This window comes from Amblyraja radiata, chromosome 4, assembly GCF_010909765.2.
Source record: "Amblyraja radiata isolate CabotCenter1 chromosome 4, sAmbRad1.1.pri, whole genome shotgun sequence".
NCBI lineage: Eukaryota > Metazoa > Chordata > Chondrichthyes > Rajiformes > Rajidae > Amblyraja > Amblyraja radiata.
The window spans coordinates 118369628-118385893 of NC_045959.1; the positions used below are offsets into that span (position 1 = coordinate 118369628).

The following is a 16266-nucleotide window of genomic DNA, read 5'->3' on the forward strand; positions in this document are numbered from 1 at the left end:
TTGTTGTGGTAGGATGATTCAGTTGCCTGATAACAGCTGGGAAGAAACTGTCCCTGAATCTGGAGGTGTGCGTTTTCACACTTCTGTACCTTTTGCCCGATGGGAGAGGGGAGAAGAGGGAATGTCCGGGGTCAAGGAAAGAGCATTCACGTCGCGGGCCTGTTTCCACCAATCTTTCCACCACCATGCACCAGCAGCGACAAGACAGACACCATTGTGCAGATGCCGAGAAGTGTGTTCAGCTCTGGCTGATCAACTAATCTTGTGTGTGGACTCGATAAGAAGAAGAGGAAGTGGCCAGGGTGCGACTCGTCCTTGATTCTGGCCTTGCCGAGGCAGCGTGAGGTGTAGATGGAGTCAATGGAAGGAAGGTTGGTTTGTGTGACGGTCTGGGCTGCGTCCACAATTCTCTGTAATTACTTGCGGTCTTGGATGGAGCTGTTCCCGAACCAAGCTGTGATGCATCCCGATAAAATGCTTTCCATGGCGCATCTGTAGAAGTTGGTGAGAGTTATTGGGGATTCCAGAGAGTTGTAGAGTTCTATTTCATTGGAAAGAGAAACTATAAAGACTGTGAAGATTTATAACGAAGGGGGCTGTCTATCTGGGAATGAATCCTAGTCAAGAGTCAATAGTGTTTTATTCCCACAAGAAGCGAGGAGCTGACTATCACTGGCTAGAACCAGTATTGAAACATATAAGATTATTAAGGGCTTGGACACGCTAGAGGCAGGAAACATGTTCCCGATGTTGGGGGAGTCCAGAACCAGTGGCCACAGTTTAAGAATAAGGGGTTGGCCATTTAGAACGGAGATGCGGAAACACTTTTTCACACAGAGAGTTGTGTCTGTGGAATTCTCTGCCTCAGAGGGCGGTGGAGGCTGGTTCTCTGGATACTTTCAAGAGAGAGCTAGATAGGACTCTTAAAGATAGCGGAGTCAGGGGATATGGGGAGAAGGCAGGAACGGGGTACTGATTGGGGATGATCAGCCATGATCACATTGAATGGCAGTGCTGGCTCGAAGGGCCGAATGGCCTACTCCTGCACCTATTGTCATAAAATCCTACTTTGTTAAAGCTTTTATTATATTATTACAATTCAGAGAAAGGCTTCAAGAACTGATAAAACCAAATATAATGCTAGGAATTAATAGAAATCGCAGAGTCTTCTTCCCAGAGTAGGGGAATGAAGAACCAGACGACATAGGTTTAATGTGAGAGAGAAAATATTTAATAGATAATACCTGAGGGGTCTAAAGAAGGGTCCTGATCTAGAACGTTGCCTACCCATTCCCCCACAGATGCTGCCTGACCTGCTAAGTGACTCCAGACTCAAGATGCCGACATCTACAGATCCTTGGGTCCCTGAGGCAATCAAATTACTTTAGTTTAGTTTAGAGATGCAGCGTGGAACCAGGCCCGCCGATCCCGCGCCGACCAGCGATCCACGCACACTAGCTCCAGGGACATTTTACAAATTTTACCAAAGGCATTTAACCTACAAACCCGTATGTCTTTGAAGTGTGGGAGGAAACCGGAGCACCCGGGGAAAACCCACGCAGGTCACGGGGAGAGCGTACAAACTCCGTACAGACAGCACCCGTAGTCAGGATCGAACCCGGGTCACCGGCGCTGTGAGGCTGCAACTCTACCGCTGTACCACCGTGCCCACCCTAATGTTCTGGTGATCTTTTTTTTCCATTTCCTATGACTAATTAGCTTCTATTCAGTTGGACAGAAAGCAGAGAATTCTTCCGACATCCAAGGATACAAAATAAAACGAGTCAGAATTGGCTGCGTCATTTCGAGCACGACACGTGAAAGAAAACTCATCATGATGTTACGTTAATTAGCCAGTCTTGCTTAATTAGCCAGGCTTACTTTGGGGTGTCAGAGTGATGCCGCGGTAGAGTTGCTGCCTCACAGCGCCAGAGACCCGCGTTCAATCCTGGCCGCGGGTGTTGCCTGTACAAAATGTCTATGTTCTCCCTGTGACCATGTGGGTTTTCTCCGGGTGCTCTGGTTTCCTCCGACACTCCAAAGACGTACAGTTTTGTAGGTCATCTTCTTCTTGCGTATGGCGTGCACAGCCTAAAGTTGTTGGACAACTTGTTCTATTTGATCTTATTTGATTGTGCACGCCAGGTTGATTGGATTCAGGGCGGACCACGTGAAGGTTGCAATCTCCCACCCCAGTTTTGTAGGTTAATTGGCTTCGGTAAAAAATGGTAAATTATCCCTAGTGTGTAGGATATTGCTAGTGTACGGGGGTGAGTGCTGGTTGGCGCAGACTTGATTTGATTTGATTTGATTTAATTTATTGTCATTGTCTTCAGATGAAGAGACAACTAAATGTTTTTTCCCTTACAGTCATACAAACAATTATAATAAAATAAAATTTAAAAAACCACAAAACACAGAACACAGTAGTCCTCCACAACACAAACATCCCCACAGCGGCACCAAAATTCCCCACTGTGAGGGAAGGAACCAAAGTCCAGTCAACCTCCTCGCTGATGTTCCCCAATGTTCACCCGTGGTCGGGGCCTCCCGAGCCCCCCGCAGTCGCCGCTACGGGCGGCCCGATGTTCAGGCCCTCTCGCCGCGAACTTCTCGTCGGCCACCTTCCACCGGAGTCCGCGGCTCCCGATGTCCACTGGGTGGAGATTCGCGCTGGCGATCCCCGGCCAAGGGTCCCAGGACTCCGCGATGTCGAGGTCAGAGCCGCCCGCGTTGGGAGCTCCGCGATGTTGGAGCAGGGGCCCAACACTCCGGTGGGCCGAAAGATGTGTTTCCGCACTGTATCACTAAAGTCTAAAGTAAAGTCTAAAAGCGATAATGGACAGAGTGACATAGAGAGAGAGGGGCTATGGTTTAGTTGGATGACTCTCTGAGGTTGAGGTTGTTCTACCACAACCGATGCCATATATTGTATTAAACCAGGTTCTATTTTTTAGGAAAGAACTGCAGATGCTGGTTTAAATCGAAGATGGACACAAAATGCTGGAGTAACTCAGCGGGACAGGCAGCACCATTCCTTCTCTCCAGAGATGCTGCCTGTCCCGCTGAGTTACTCCAGCATTTTGTGTCCAATATTTAGGACACAATCTGTTCTAAGGGTATCCATAATGCCACAAAATGGTAATGAAAACAGGTAAACTGTTGGAACTGTTTAAGAAAGAACTTGCAGATGCTGGAAAAATCGAAGGTAGACAAAAAATGCTGGAGAAACTCAGCGGGTGAGGCAGCACCCATGGAGACAAGGAATTGGCGACGTTTCGGGTCTCAGACTTCAGTGGTGAGAGGGGTCTCGGCCCGAAATGTCGCCAGTTCCCCCTCTCCATAGATGCTGCCTCACCTGCTGAGTTTCTCCAGCATTTTTTGTCTACCTTCCTGTTGGAACTGCTGACTTGTTAAGGTGTTGACATTACTATTACAGTAAGCAATTCTACGATACTGTCCTTTTAGCAGCTGGCTTCTGCAGCAAATGAAGCCATTTATCTTTCAATGGTTATCACACTTCCATTAGTACATGGATTACACAAGTCATTTAATAAAAGCAGATGGATAGATTCAATTAAATATTGCTTCAGACAATCCAGAATCAGATTTATACCAGCATCTGCAGTTCTTTCTTAAAGCCCTGTCCCACGGTACGAGTTCATTCCAGGAGCTCTCCCGAGTTTGCCCTGATTCGAACTCGGAAATTTACGGTAATGGCTGCTCGTCGGTACTCGGGGCTCTCGTGGACATTTTTCAACATCTTGAAAAATCTTCACGCGTCTTCCCGTGCTTACCTGCCATTAGCGAGTCTTCCCGAGTACCTGCCGTTAGCGTTACAAGCCGCTAAGAGACGTCCCCAAGCCCCGACAACCCGCTACGCTCATTTTCCGTGCTTACCACGAGTTTGATTATTTTTAAACTCGGGAGAGCTCTTGGAATGAACTCATACCGTGGGACAGGGCTATAACAAATCCAGATTAAGGAACAGTTTCTCCAGATTCAGGGACAGTTTCTTCCCAGCTGTTATCAGGCAACTGAACCATCCTACCACAACCGGAGAGCAGTGCTGAACTACTATCTACCTCATTGGTGACCCTCTGACTATCTTTGATTGGACTTTGTTGGCTTTATCTTGCACTAAACGTTATTCCCTTAGCATGTATCTGCAGACTGTAAATGGCTCGATTGTAATCACGTATTGTCTTTTCACTGGCTGGATAGCACGCAACAAAAGCTTTTCACTGTTCAAGTGACAATAAACGAAGGTACATAAAAATGCTGGAGAAACTCAGTGGGTGCAGCAGCATCTATACCTTCGATTTTCCAGCATCTGCAGTTCCTTCTTGAACACAATAAACAAAACTATATTTTATTGTCTGAAGAAGGATCTCGACCCCAGCTATTTACAATATATATTAATGATTTGGACGAGAGAATTGAATGCAACATCTCCAGGTTTGCGGATGACACGAAGCTGGGGGGCAGTGTTAGCTGTGAGGAGGATGCTAGGAGGCTGCAAGGTGATTTGGATAGGCTGGGTGAGTGGGCAAATGCATGGCAGATGCAGTATAATGTGGATAAATGTGAGGTTATCCACTTTGGTGGCAAAAACAGGAAGGTAGACTATTTGAATGGTGGCCGATTAGGAAAAGGGGAGATGCAACGAGACCTGGGTGTCATGGTACACCAGTCATTGAAAGTAGGCAAAGGTACACAAAATTGCTGGGGAAACTCAGCGGGTGCAGCAGCATCTATGGAGCGAAGGAAATAGGCGACGTTTCGGGCCGAAACCCTTCTTCAGACTGATGGGGGGTGGGAGAAAGAAAGAAGGAAAAGGGGAGGAGGAGGAGGAGCCCGAGGGCGGGCGGATGGGAGGGTGGGAGGAGACAGCTAGAGGGTTAAGGAAGGGGAGGAGACAGCAAGGGCTAGCCAAATTGGGAGAATTCTATGTTAATGCCATAAGGACGCAAGGTCCCCAGACGGAATATGAGGTGCTGTTCCTCCAATTTCCGCTGTTGCTCACTCTGGCAATGGAGGAGACCCAGGACAGAGAGGTCGGATTGGGAATGGGAGGGGGAGTTGAAGTGCTGAGCCACCGGGAGGTCAGGTAGGTTATTGCGGACTGAGCGGAGGTGTTCGGCGAAACGATCGCCCAACCTACGCTTGGTCTCACCGATGTAAATCAGCTGACATCTAGAGCAGCGGATGCAGTAGATGAGGTTGGAGGAGATACAGGTGAACCTTTGTCGCACCTGGAACGACTGCTTGGGACCTTGGATGGAGTCGAGGGGGGAGGTGAAGGGACAGGTGTTGCATTTCTTGCGGTTGAAAGTAGGCATGCAGGTGCAGCAGGCAGTGAAGAAAACGAATGGTATGTTAGCATTCATAGCAAAAGGATTTGAGTATAGGAGCGGGGAGGTTCTACTGCAGTTGTACAGGGTCTTGGTGAGACCACACCTTGAGTATTGCATGCAGCTTTGGTCTCCTAATCTGAGGAAAGACATTCTTGCCATAGAGGGAGTACAGAGAAGGTTCACCAGACTGATTCCTGGGATGTCAGGGCTTTCATATGAAGAAAGACTAGATAGACTCGGCTTGTACTCGCTAGAATTGAGAAGATTGAGGGGGGATCTTATAGAAACTTACAAAATTCTTAAGGGGTTGGACAGGCTAGATGCAGGAAGATTGTTCCCGATGTTGGGGAAGTCCAGAACAAAGGGGTCACAGTTTAAGGATAAGGGGGAAATCTTTTAGGACCGAGATGAGGAAAACATTTTTCACACAGAGAGTGGTGAATCTCTGGAATTCTCTGCCACAGAAGGTAGTTGAGGCCAGTTCATTGGCTATATTTAAGAGGGAGTTAGATTTGGCCCTTGTGGCTAAAGGGATCAGGGGGTATGGGGAGAAGGCAGGTACAGGATACTGAGTTGGATGATCTGCCATGATCATATTGAATGGCGGTGCAGGCTCGAAGGGCCGAATGGCCTACTCCTGCACCTATTTTCTATGTTTCTATGTTTTCTAATTGTATCGTATTCAGCCAATATGAGCATCAAATCCATATCTGTTTCACTCACATTTCACTCCAGTACACACACCTGGAAAAAGAAATATGCCTATAATGTCTTATTTAATTTTGTTCTTTCTCCTAACTCATCAAATTTGGTGCAGTCCACACTTGTGCCCCTAACACTTTCGTATCAGTTCTAATAATAAAGTCACCTGAGTGGAAACTGGTTTCATAGATTCATATCTCAACCAATAGATAAATTCTCACTTAAAACTGTACAGCACAGAACAGGCCTTTCATAAGGTCATAACCGATAGGAACAGAATTAGGCCATTCGGCCCATCAAGTCTATTCCGCTATTCAATCGTGGCTGATCTATCTTTCCCTCTCAACCCCATTCTCCTGCCTTCTCCCCGTAACCCCTGACACCCGCACTAATCAAGAATCTGTCAATCTCAGTCTTAAAAATACCCAATGACTTGTGGCCTCCACAGCCGCCTGTGGCAATGAATTCCACAGATTCACCATCATCTGGCTAAAGAAATTCCTCCTCATTTCCTTTCCAAAGGTACATCCTTTTATTCTGCCAGGTACTCCAAGGCCAGGCCACACTACAACATAGAAAACAACATTGAAAACTGAGGGTAGACCTCATAGAAGTGTATAAAATGATGAGAAACATTGATAGGGTAAACAGTCAGAATTTTATTCCCAAGGTGGAAATGTCAAAGACTAGAGGGCATAGCTTAAAGGTGAGAGCCTCGATGGAAAAAATACAGAGTGCTGGAGTAACTCAGCGGGTCAGGCAGCATCTGTGGAGAACATGGATAGGTGACGTTTCACAGAGTGCTGGAGTAACTCAGCGGGTCAGGCAGCATCTGTGGAGAACATGGATAGGTGACGTTTTGGGCTGGGATCTTCTTCAGACTGATGTTCTGAAGGGCCTGCTCTTGTAATGTACTGTTCTATGTTCAGGCAGAATTCTACGAGACCTGCTTTTACACTGGAAAAAAATGAAGTGGATAACAGAAACGATGGTCATGGATGATATACTGGCTGGCAGTATCATCAAAGACCCACACCATCCTGGCCACACACTCATCTCCCCGCTACCTTCAGGTAGAAGGTACAGGAGCCTGAAGACTGCAACGACCAGGTTCAGGAATAGCTACTTCCCCACAGCCATCAGGCTATTAAACCTGGCTCGGACAAAACTCTGATTATTAATAACCAATTATCTGTTATTTGCACTTTATCATTTTATTTATTCATGTGTGTATATATTTATATTATAGTATATGGACACACTGATCTGTTTTGTAGTAAATGCCTACTATGTTCTGTGTGCTGAAGCAAAGAAAGAATTTCATTGTCCTATCAGGGACACATGACAATAAACCCACTTGAACTTGAACTATACCTCACCTTTATTGATTCAAAATAAGAAAATCCACAGTAGGAATTGATTGCTCGTTGATTAGGAATACAAAAACCCAGCAATTCCAAAGCCATAAAGCAGCTGGATACTTTAAACCATAAAGATAGGCAGCACGGTGGCACAGTGAAGAGTTGCTGCCTTACAACACCAGAGACCCCAGTTTCATCCTGACTACGGATGCTATCTGTACGAGTTGGTACAATCTCCCTGTGACCGCATGGGTTTTCTCCGGGCGCGCTGGTTTCATAAGTGATTCACTGGAGTTTAGAAGGATGATGGGGTATCTTATAGAAACATATAAAATTATAAAAGGACTGGACACGCTAGATGCAGGAACATTTTTCCCAATGTTGGGCGAGTCCAGAACCAGGGGCCACACAGTCTTAGAATAAAGGGGAGGCCATTTAAGACTGAGGTGAGTAAAAACCTTTTCACCCAGAGAGTTGTGAATTTGTGGAATTCCCTGCCACAGAGGGCAGTGGAGGCCAAATCACTGGATGGATTTAAGAGAGAGTTAGATAGAGCTCTAGGGGCTAGTGGAATCAACGGATATGGGGAGAAGGCAGGCACGGGTTATTGATTGGAGACGATCAGCCATGATCACAATGAATGGTGGTGCTGGCTCGAAGGGCCGAATGGCCTCCTCCTGCACCTATTTTCTATGTTTCTATGAGCAGAATTAGGGCATTCAGCCCGTCATGTCCACTCCACCATTCAATCATGGCTGATCTATCTCTCCCTCCGAACCCCATTCTCCTGCCTTCTCCCCATAACCCCTGACACCCACACGGTTGCGCAGCGGTAGAGTTGCTGCCTCACAGCGAATGCAGCGCCGGAGACCTGAGTTCGATCCCGACTACGGGTGCTGTCTGTATGTTCTCCCCGTGACTTGCGTGGGTTTTTCCCAGATCTTCGGTTTCCTCCCACACTCCAAAAACGTGCAGGTTTGTAGGTTGGAGACGATCAGCCATTGGCTTGGTAAATGTAACAATTGTCCCTAGTGGGTGTAGGGTAGTGTTAGTGTGCGGGGATCGCTGGTCAGCACGGACCAGGTGGACCGAAGGGCCTGTTTCCGCGCTGTATCTCTAAACTAAACTAAACTAATCGAGAATCTGTCAGTCTCCGCATTAAAATGACTCACTGACTTGGCCTCCACATCCGTCTGTGGCAAAGAATTCCACAGATTCACCACCCTCTGACTAAGTAAATTTCTCCTCATTTACTTCCTAAAATTACATCCTGAGGGGCACCATTTTAGTTTAGTTGATGACTGGATGTAGTTTCCTCCCACATCCCAAAGTCATACGGGTTTTAAGATTCAGTAAATTGCCCATCTTGTGTTGGACAGAACTAATGTTTGGGTGATGGCTGGTCGGCATGAAATCAGTGGGCCGAATGGACTGTATCTCTAAACCAAACCAAATGGGCACGTATTAACCTTGATTTTCTGATGTGGGGACAGTCGGTTGTGTACTGATGCTGTGCATGTCCATGGCTCTTTATACTATCTGTTTATACCAGATAGACAATAGACAATAGGTACAGGAGTAGGCCATTCAGCCCTTCGAGCCAGCACCACCATTCAATGTGATCATGGCTGATCATCCACAATCAGTACCCCGTTCCTGCCTTTTCCCCATATCCCCTGACTCCGCTATCTTTAAGAGCCCTATCTAGCTCTCTCTTGAAAGTATCCAGAGAACCGGCCTCCACCGCCCTCTGAGGCAGAGAATTCTAGACTCACAACTCTCTGTGAGAAAAAGCGTTTCCTCGTCTCCGTTCTAAATGGCTTACCCCTTATTCTTAAACTGTGTGGCCCCTGGTTCTGGACTCCCCCTGGATGTTCTGGATGACAATAGACAATAGGTGCAGGAGTAGGCCATTCGGCCCTTCAAGCCAGCACCACCATTCAATGTGATCATGGCTGATCATCCACAATCAGTAGCCCGTTCCTGCCTTCTCCCCATATCCTCTGACTCCGCTATCTTTGCAATACAATACAATTTATTTGTTGTAATTTGAACCTCATTGAAGTTCAAACAAAATTTGGTTTAAGAGCCCTATCTAGCTCTCTCTTGAAAGTATCCAGAGAATCGGCCTTGTGAGAACAATATTCACTTTGTATTTTGAGGGAAAATAAAGACTGGTTTAGTAATGCAACATGTCCTTGGTGGTTTTGTTCAGAGATGATGGCGACAGAATCAGTAGTGTGTTGCCTATTATTATGGTTTGTGGTTTCCGGCAGTTATTTGCTACATTCTGTTACTCCGTTGCTGTGGATGTGGTGTTCAGCGTACTTATTCCCCGAAATTTAATTTTGTCCAATTTTCAAAAGAAAACATATTTTTGGCAAATCGAACATAATATTATATCCAAGATATATGTTTAGTTTAGAGATACAGGAAACAGGCCCTTTGTCCCAAGTCCGGACCGACCAGCGATCACCTCACACTAACACCATTCCTTCTCTCCAGAGATGCTGCCTCTTCCGCTGAGTTACTCCAGCATTTTGTGTCTACCTTCTGCAGTTGTACAGAGCCCCAGTGAGACCACACCTGGAGTATTGTGTGCAGTTTTGATCCCCTAATTTGAGGAAGGACATTCTTGCTATTGAGGGAGTGCAGCGTAGGTTTACAAGGTTAATTCCCGGGATGGCGGGACTGTCATATGCTGAGAGAATGGAGCGGCTGGGGCTTGTACACTCTGGAGTTTAGAAGGATGAGAGGTTATCTCATTGAAACATATAAGATTATTAAGGGTTTGGACACGCTAGAGGCAGGAAACATGTTCCCGATGTTGGGGGAGTCCAGAACCAGGGGCCACAGTTTAAGAATAAGGGGTAAGTCATTTAGAACGGAGACGAGGAAACAATTTTTCTCACAGAGAGTGGTGAGTCTGTGGAATTATCTGCCTCAGAGGGCAGTGGAGGCAGGTTCTCTGGATGCTTTCAAGAGAGAGCTAGATAGGGCTCTTAAAAATAGCGGAGTCAGGGGATATGGGGAGAAGGCATGAACGGGGTACTGATTGGGGATGATCAGCCATGATCGCATTGAATGGCGGTGCTGGCTCGAAGGGCCGAATGGCCTACTCCTGCACCTATTGTCTATTCTTCTTCTTTTTGTGTCTTTGAAGCTGGTTGGTTATATGACAGTTTCCCATTCCTTTACACAGTCCTTTCCGTTTTTATTGAACACTGCAAGATCCTTTGTCTATTGTCCAATGGGGTTCTGAGGGAGAGATAATTCAGCCATGATTGAATGGTGGCTCAAAGGGCCGAATGGCCTACTCCTGCACCTATTGTCTATAGTCTATCCTACACACACTAGGGACAATTTACAGGTAAACACAAAATGCTGGAGTAACTCAGCGGGTGAGGCAGCATCTCTGGAGAGAAGGAATGGGCGACGTTTCGGGTCGAGACTCGACTCGAAACATTGCCCATTCCTTCTCTCCAGAGATGCTGCCTCACCCGCTGAGTTACTCCAGCATTTTGTGTCTACCTTCGATTTAAACCAGCATCTGCAGTTCTTTCTCACACATTAGGGACAATTTACACTTACGCCAAGCCAATTAACCGACAAACATCGTGTACATCTTTGGAGTGTGGGAGGAAACCGAAGACCTCGGAAAAAAACCCACGCAGGTCACGGGAAGAACGTACAAACTCCGTACGGACAGCGCCCGTAGCCGGGGTGGAACTGGTGTCTCTGGCGCTGAAAGTGCTGTAAGGCAGAAACTCTACCGCTGGACCACCGTGCCACCCTTGTGCCGCACTTGTAAACAAAAATCTTAGAAAGAATAATCTTAAAAGCAACTGATGGTGAAAGCAATATCAAGGACAGCAACATCAAAGAATCAGCTTGTACAATATAAGTGGAATCATGCCAAACAGAATCTTGATGTGGTTGATATTAGTTACAATCCCAGTCAAACCACTATGGCAACCATGTATTGAATTGAATTGATTTGCAAGGGAAACAGCAGGGAAACAGGCCCTTCGGCCCACTGAGTCCACCTCGCCCATCGATCGCCCCTTCAGCCGTCTGTGGCAACAAGTAGATGCATTCCTTTATAGTTTAGAGATACAGCGTGGAATCAGGCCCTTCGGCCCCACCAAGTCCATGCCAACCAGCGATCACCCGTTCACACAAGTTCTATGTTATCCCACTTTCTCATCCACTCCCTATACACTAGGGGGGCAATTTACAGAGGGGACGATTAACGTACAAACCGGCACGTCTTTGGGATGTGGGAGGAAACCGGAGCGCCCGGAGCAATCCCAGGTGGTCACGGGGAGAACGCACAAACTTCACACAGACAGCGGCCGAGGTCAGGATCGAAGCGGGGCACCACATGCTTATAACTCATTTTATAACACTCGAGAATGGAAACTTTCATTCTCAGTTCCCTTGTATTTGGGTCATGGGTCTAAAATTAGAAGGATGGCAATCAAATTAATTTTACTGACATCAGTGTTTTTACAATCATAACTTTCTAATATAATGTGGCTTAGAGTCAAACAGCACGGAAACATGTCCTTCAGCCCAATCGTTTAATGTATGCCCAAGATACCCCAACAAAACTAGTCCCACCTGCCCACGTTTTAGTTTAGTTTATTGTCACGTGTACCGAGGTACAGTGAAAAGCTTTTGTTGCATGCTAACCAATCAGCGGAAAGACAATACATGATTACCATCGATTTCACATCGTACAGATACATGATAAGGGAATAACGTTTAGTGCAAGGTAAAGCCAGCAAAGTCCGATCAACGATAGTCCGAGGGTCACCAATGAGGTAGAGAGTAGTTCAGGACTTCTCTCTGGTTGCGGTAGGGTGGTTCAGTTGCCACGAATGATTATTCACCCTATCTATCGATGGCATGTTGGCCTTCATAACAAGAGGAGTTGAGTATAGGAGTAAAGAGGCCCTTCTGCAGTTGTACAGAGCCCTGGTGAGACCACACCTGGAGTATTGTGTGCAGTTTTGGTCCCCTAATTTGAGGAAGGACATTCTTGCTATTGAGGGAGTGCAGCGTAGGTTTACAAGGTTAATTCCCGGGATGGCGGGACTGTCATATGCTGAGAGAATGGAGCAGCTGGGCTTGTACACTCTGGAGTTTAGAAGGATGTTTCTCATTGAAACATATAAGATTGTTAAGGGCTTGGACACGCTAGAGGCAGGAAACATGTTCCCGATGTTGGGGGAGTCCAGAAACAGGGGCCACAGTTTAAGAATAAGGGTAAGCCATTTAGAATGGAGATGAGGAAACACTTTTTCACACAGAGTGGTGAGTCTGGAATTCTCTGCCTCAGAGGGCGGTGGAGGCCAGTTCTCTGATACTTTCAAGGGAGAGCTTGATAGGGCTACCTTCGATTTTCCAGCATCTGCAGTTTCTTCTTAAACAGCACTCCTTTAGATATCAAGCTACCATAAGCCGATGACTCCATCCATTTATACCTGATACTTAACTACCCTGGCCAGCACAAATCATGTTTGTTTAAAATCTCAAATGAGGAAAATTACATTTTTTTAATTACACAACTCCAGCACAATAATTTTCTGTTTTTAGACTTTCTTTTCTTCAGTCAGAATTACGGGGAGAGAGAAGGGTTTCATTTCAAGCTTGTGCAAGAAGGAACTGCAGATGCTGGTTTAAACCGTAGACACAAAAAGCTGGAGTAACTCAGCGGGACAGGCAGCATCTCCGGAGAGAAGGAATAGGTGACGTTTCAGGTTCGAGGTCTGAAGAAGGGTCTTGACCTGAAACGTCTCTCCAGAGATGCTGCCTGTCCTGCTGAGTCACTCCAGCATTTTGCATCTGTCTTCATTTCAAGCTTCATGTCTCATCTCTACTCCCAAGCCTTTCTTGACGTCCTCTGAGCGAGGGCTAAATGTATGTAGTGATGTTTGTATTTAATCTATGAACCAATGTTGTTTGTTATACTATTCTTATACCAATGTAAAGCAGCTTGGCCAACGAGAGTTGTTTTATAAATGTGCTATAGAAATAAAAGTGACTTGACTTGTGATATCACAGTCTCTGGAGAACCTGGAAATCCCCCCTCCCTCTCTACCCACCCCTCCTCTCTACCCCCCCCCCATCCTTCTCCACCCCCCTCCCTCTCTACCCCCCCTCACTCTCTAACCCCCCCCCATCCTTCTCCACCCCCTCCCTCTCTACCCCCCTCCCTCTCTACCCCCCTCACTCTCTAACCCCCCCTCACTCTCTAACCCCCCCTCACTCTCTAACCCCCCTCACTCTCTAACCCCCCCTCACTCTCTAACCCCCCTCCCTCTCTACCCCCCTCATTCTCTAACCCCCCCTCACTCTCTAACCCCCCTCCATCTCTACCACCCTTCTCCCTCTCTACCCCCCTCCATCTCTACCCCCCCCATCCTGCTCCACCCCCCTCCCTCTCTACCCCCCTCCCCCTCTATCCCCTGTCCCTCTCTACCCCCCTCCCTCTCTACCACCCCTCCCTCTCTACCCCCCCCCCCCTCCTCTCTAGGGATTGAAGAAGGAAGGGTGAAGAGGAGGAGGTAGTTGGGGGCTATGCGTGAGTTGTACAATATTGTGTTGGGGGAATGGGTGAGTGGTGGAATATTGCGGTGGGGAGCAGACGGGTCTGCACTTGAGCTAGTTGCTTCTAAACCCTTTATTTTCCTGGTCTCTATCATGGAAATGCAGGGAATGGACAGGCAACGTTTTGGGTTGGGACCCTTTATCAGACTGTAGAAGGGTTTCGACCCGAAACATTGCCTATCCAGTCCCTCCTCCTGATGCTGCCTGACCTGCTGAGTTACTCCAGCACTTTGCATTTTGCTCAAGATTCCATCATCTGCAGTTGCTTGCATCTCAACAAAGAAATATAGGTTGGTTCAGTGAATGCGCCAATGATCTAGCAATTGGAGTGTAATTCCTGCAACAATCTATCTACATCTGCCTTGAAAATATTCACTCACAGGGTGGTTGTGTATGTAAAGTGAACTGCCAGAGGAGGTAGTTGAGGCAGGGACTATAACAGCATTTAAAAGACACTTGGACAGGTACATGGATAGGCAATGGACCACATGCAGGCAGATGGGACTAGCTTAGATGGATCATGTTGGTCGGCATGAATGGGTTGGGCCGAAGGGTCTATTTCTCTGCTGTATGATTCTATAGGCCAGCTTTCACCACTCACTGAGGCTGGACCCCAGCCTCAGAATAAAAGGACGTAACTTTGGAAAGAAGATGAGGAGGAATTTCTTTAGTCAGAGGGTGGTGAATCTGTGGAATTCTTTGCCACAGAAGGCTGTGGAGGCCAAATCAGTGGATATTGTTCAGGTGAAGATTGACAGAATCTTGATCAGTGCAGGTGTCGGAGGTTTTGGGAAGGCAGGAGAATGGTGTTGGGAGGGAGAGATAGATCAGCCATTATAGATTAGCGGAGCAGTGTTGATGGGCCGAATGGTCTAATTCTACTCCTACAACTTATGAGAATTATATTAGCCTGGATTAGATGATTTTAGTTATGGGGAGAGATTGGTTAGGCTGAAGAGGGGTTCCAACCCTAAAACGTCACCTATCCGTGTTCTCCACAGATGCTGCCTGACCCGCTGAGTTACTCCAGCACTCTGTGAAACGTCACCTATCCATGTTCTCCACAGATGCTGCCTGACCCGCTGAGTTACTCCAGCACTCTGTGAAACGTCACCTATCCATGTTCTCCACAGATGCTGCCTGACCCCTGAGTTACTCCAGCACTCTGTGAAACGTCACCTATCCATGTTCTCCACAGATGCTGCCTGACCCGCTGAGTTACTCCAGCACTCTGTGAAACGTCACCTATCCATGTTCTCCACAGATGCTGCCTGACCCGCTGAGTTCCTTGAAGGTGGAGTTACAGCTAGGTAGGGTGGTCAAAAAAGCTTTTGACACATTGGCCTTCATCAGTCAGTTGCATATTGCAGTTGCATAAGACGTTGGTGAGGTTGCATGTAGAGTATTGCGTTCAGTTCTGGGCACCATGTAGTAGGAAAGATGTTGTCAAGCTGGAAAGGGTACAGAGATATTTTACGTGGATGTTGCCAGGACTCGAGGGTGTGAGCTACAGGGAGAGGTTAAGTAGGCTTGGAGCGCAGGATGATGAGGGGTGATCGTATAGAGTTGCATAAAATCATGAGAAGAATAGATCGGGTAGATGCACAAAATCTCTTGACCAGAGTAGGGGAATCGAGGACCAAAGGACATATATTTATGGTGAAGGGAGAAAGATTTAATAGGAATCTGAGGGGGAACCTTTTAGACAATAGACAATAGGTGCAGGAGTAGACCATTTGACCCTTCGAACCAGCACCGCCATTCAATGTGATCATGGCTGATCATCCCCAATCAGTATCAGAGGGGTATAAGGAATGTAAAAAGAATCTTAAGAAAGAAATTAGAAAAGCTAAAAGAAGATATGAGGTTGCTTTGGCAAGTAAGGTGAAAGTAAATCCAAAGGGTTTCTACAGCTATATTAATAGCAAAAGGATAACGAGGGATAAAATTGGTCCATTGGAGAGACAGAGTGGACAGCTATCTGCAGAGCCAAAACAGATGGGGGAGATATTGAACAATTTCTTTTCTTCGGTATTCACCAAGGAGAAGGATATTGAATTATGTGAGGTAAGGGAAACTAGTAGAGTAGCTATGGATACTATGAGTTTCAAAGTAAAAGAAGTACTGACACTTTTGAAAAATATAAAAGTGTATAAGTCTCCAGGGTCCTGACAGGATATTCCCTAGGACATTGAGGGAAGTTAGTGTAGAAATAGCAGGGGCTATGACAA

General features: G+C 46.7%; 1 protein-coding gene across 1 annotated transcript in view; it reads right to left on the reverse strand.

The window, feature by feature from the left end:
* The window catches only part of tmem241 (transmembrane protein 241), a 120429-nt gene that overhangs the window by 14098 nt on the left and 90065 nt on the right, over window positions 1-16266 (reverse strand). The gene's annotated exons all lie outside the window — the stretch shown is intronic.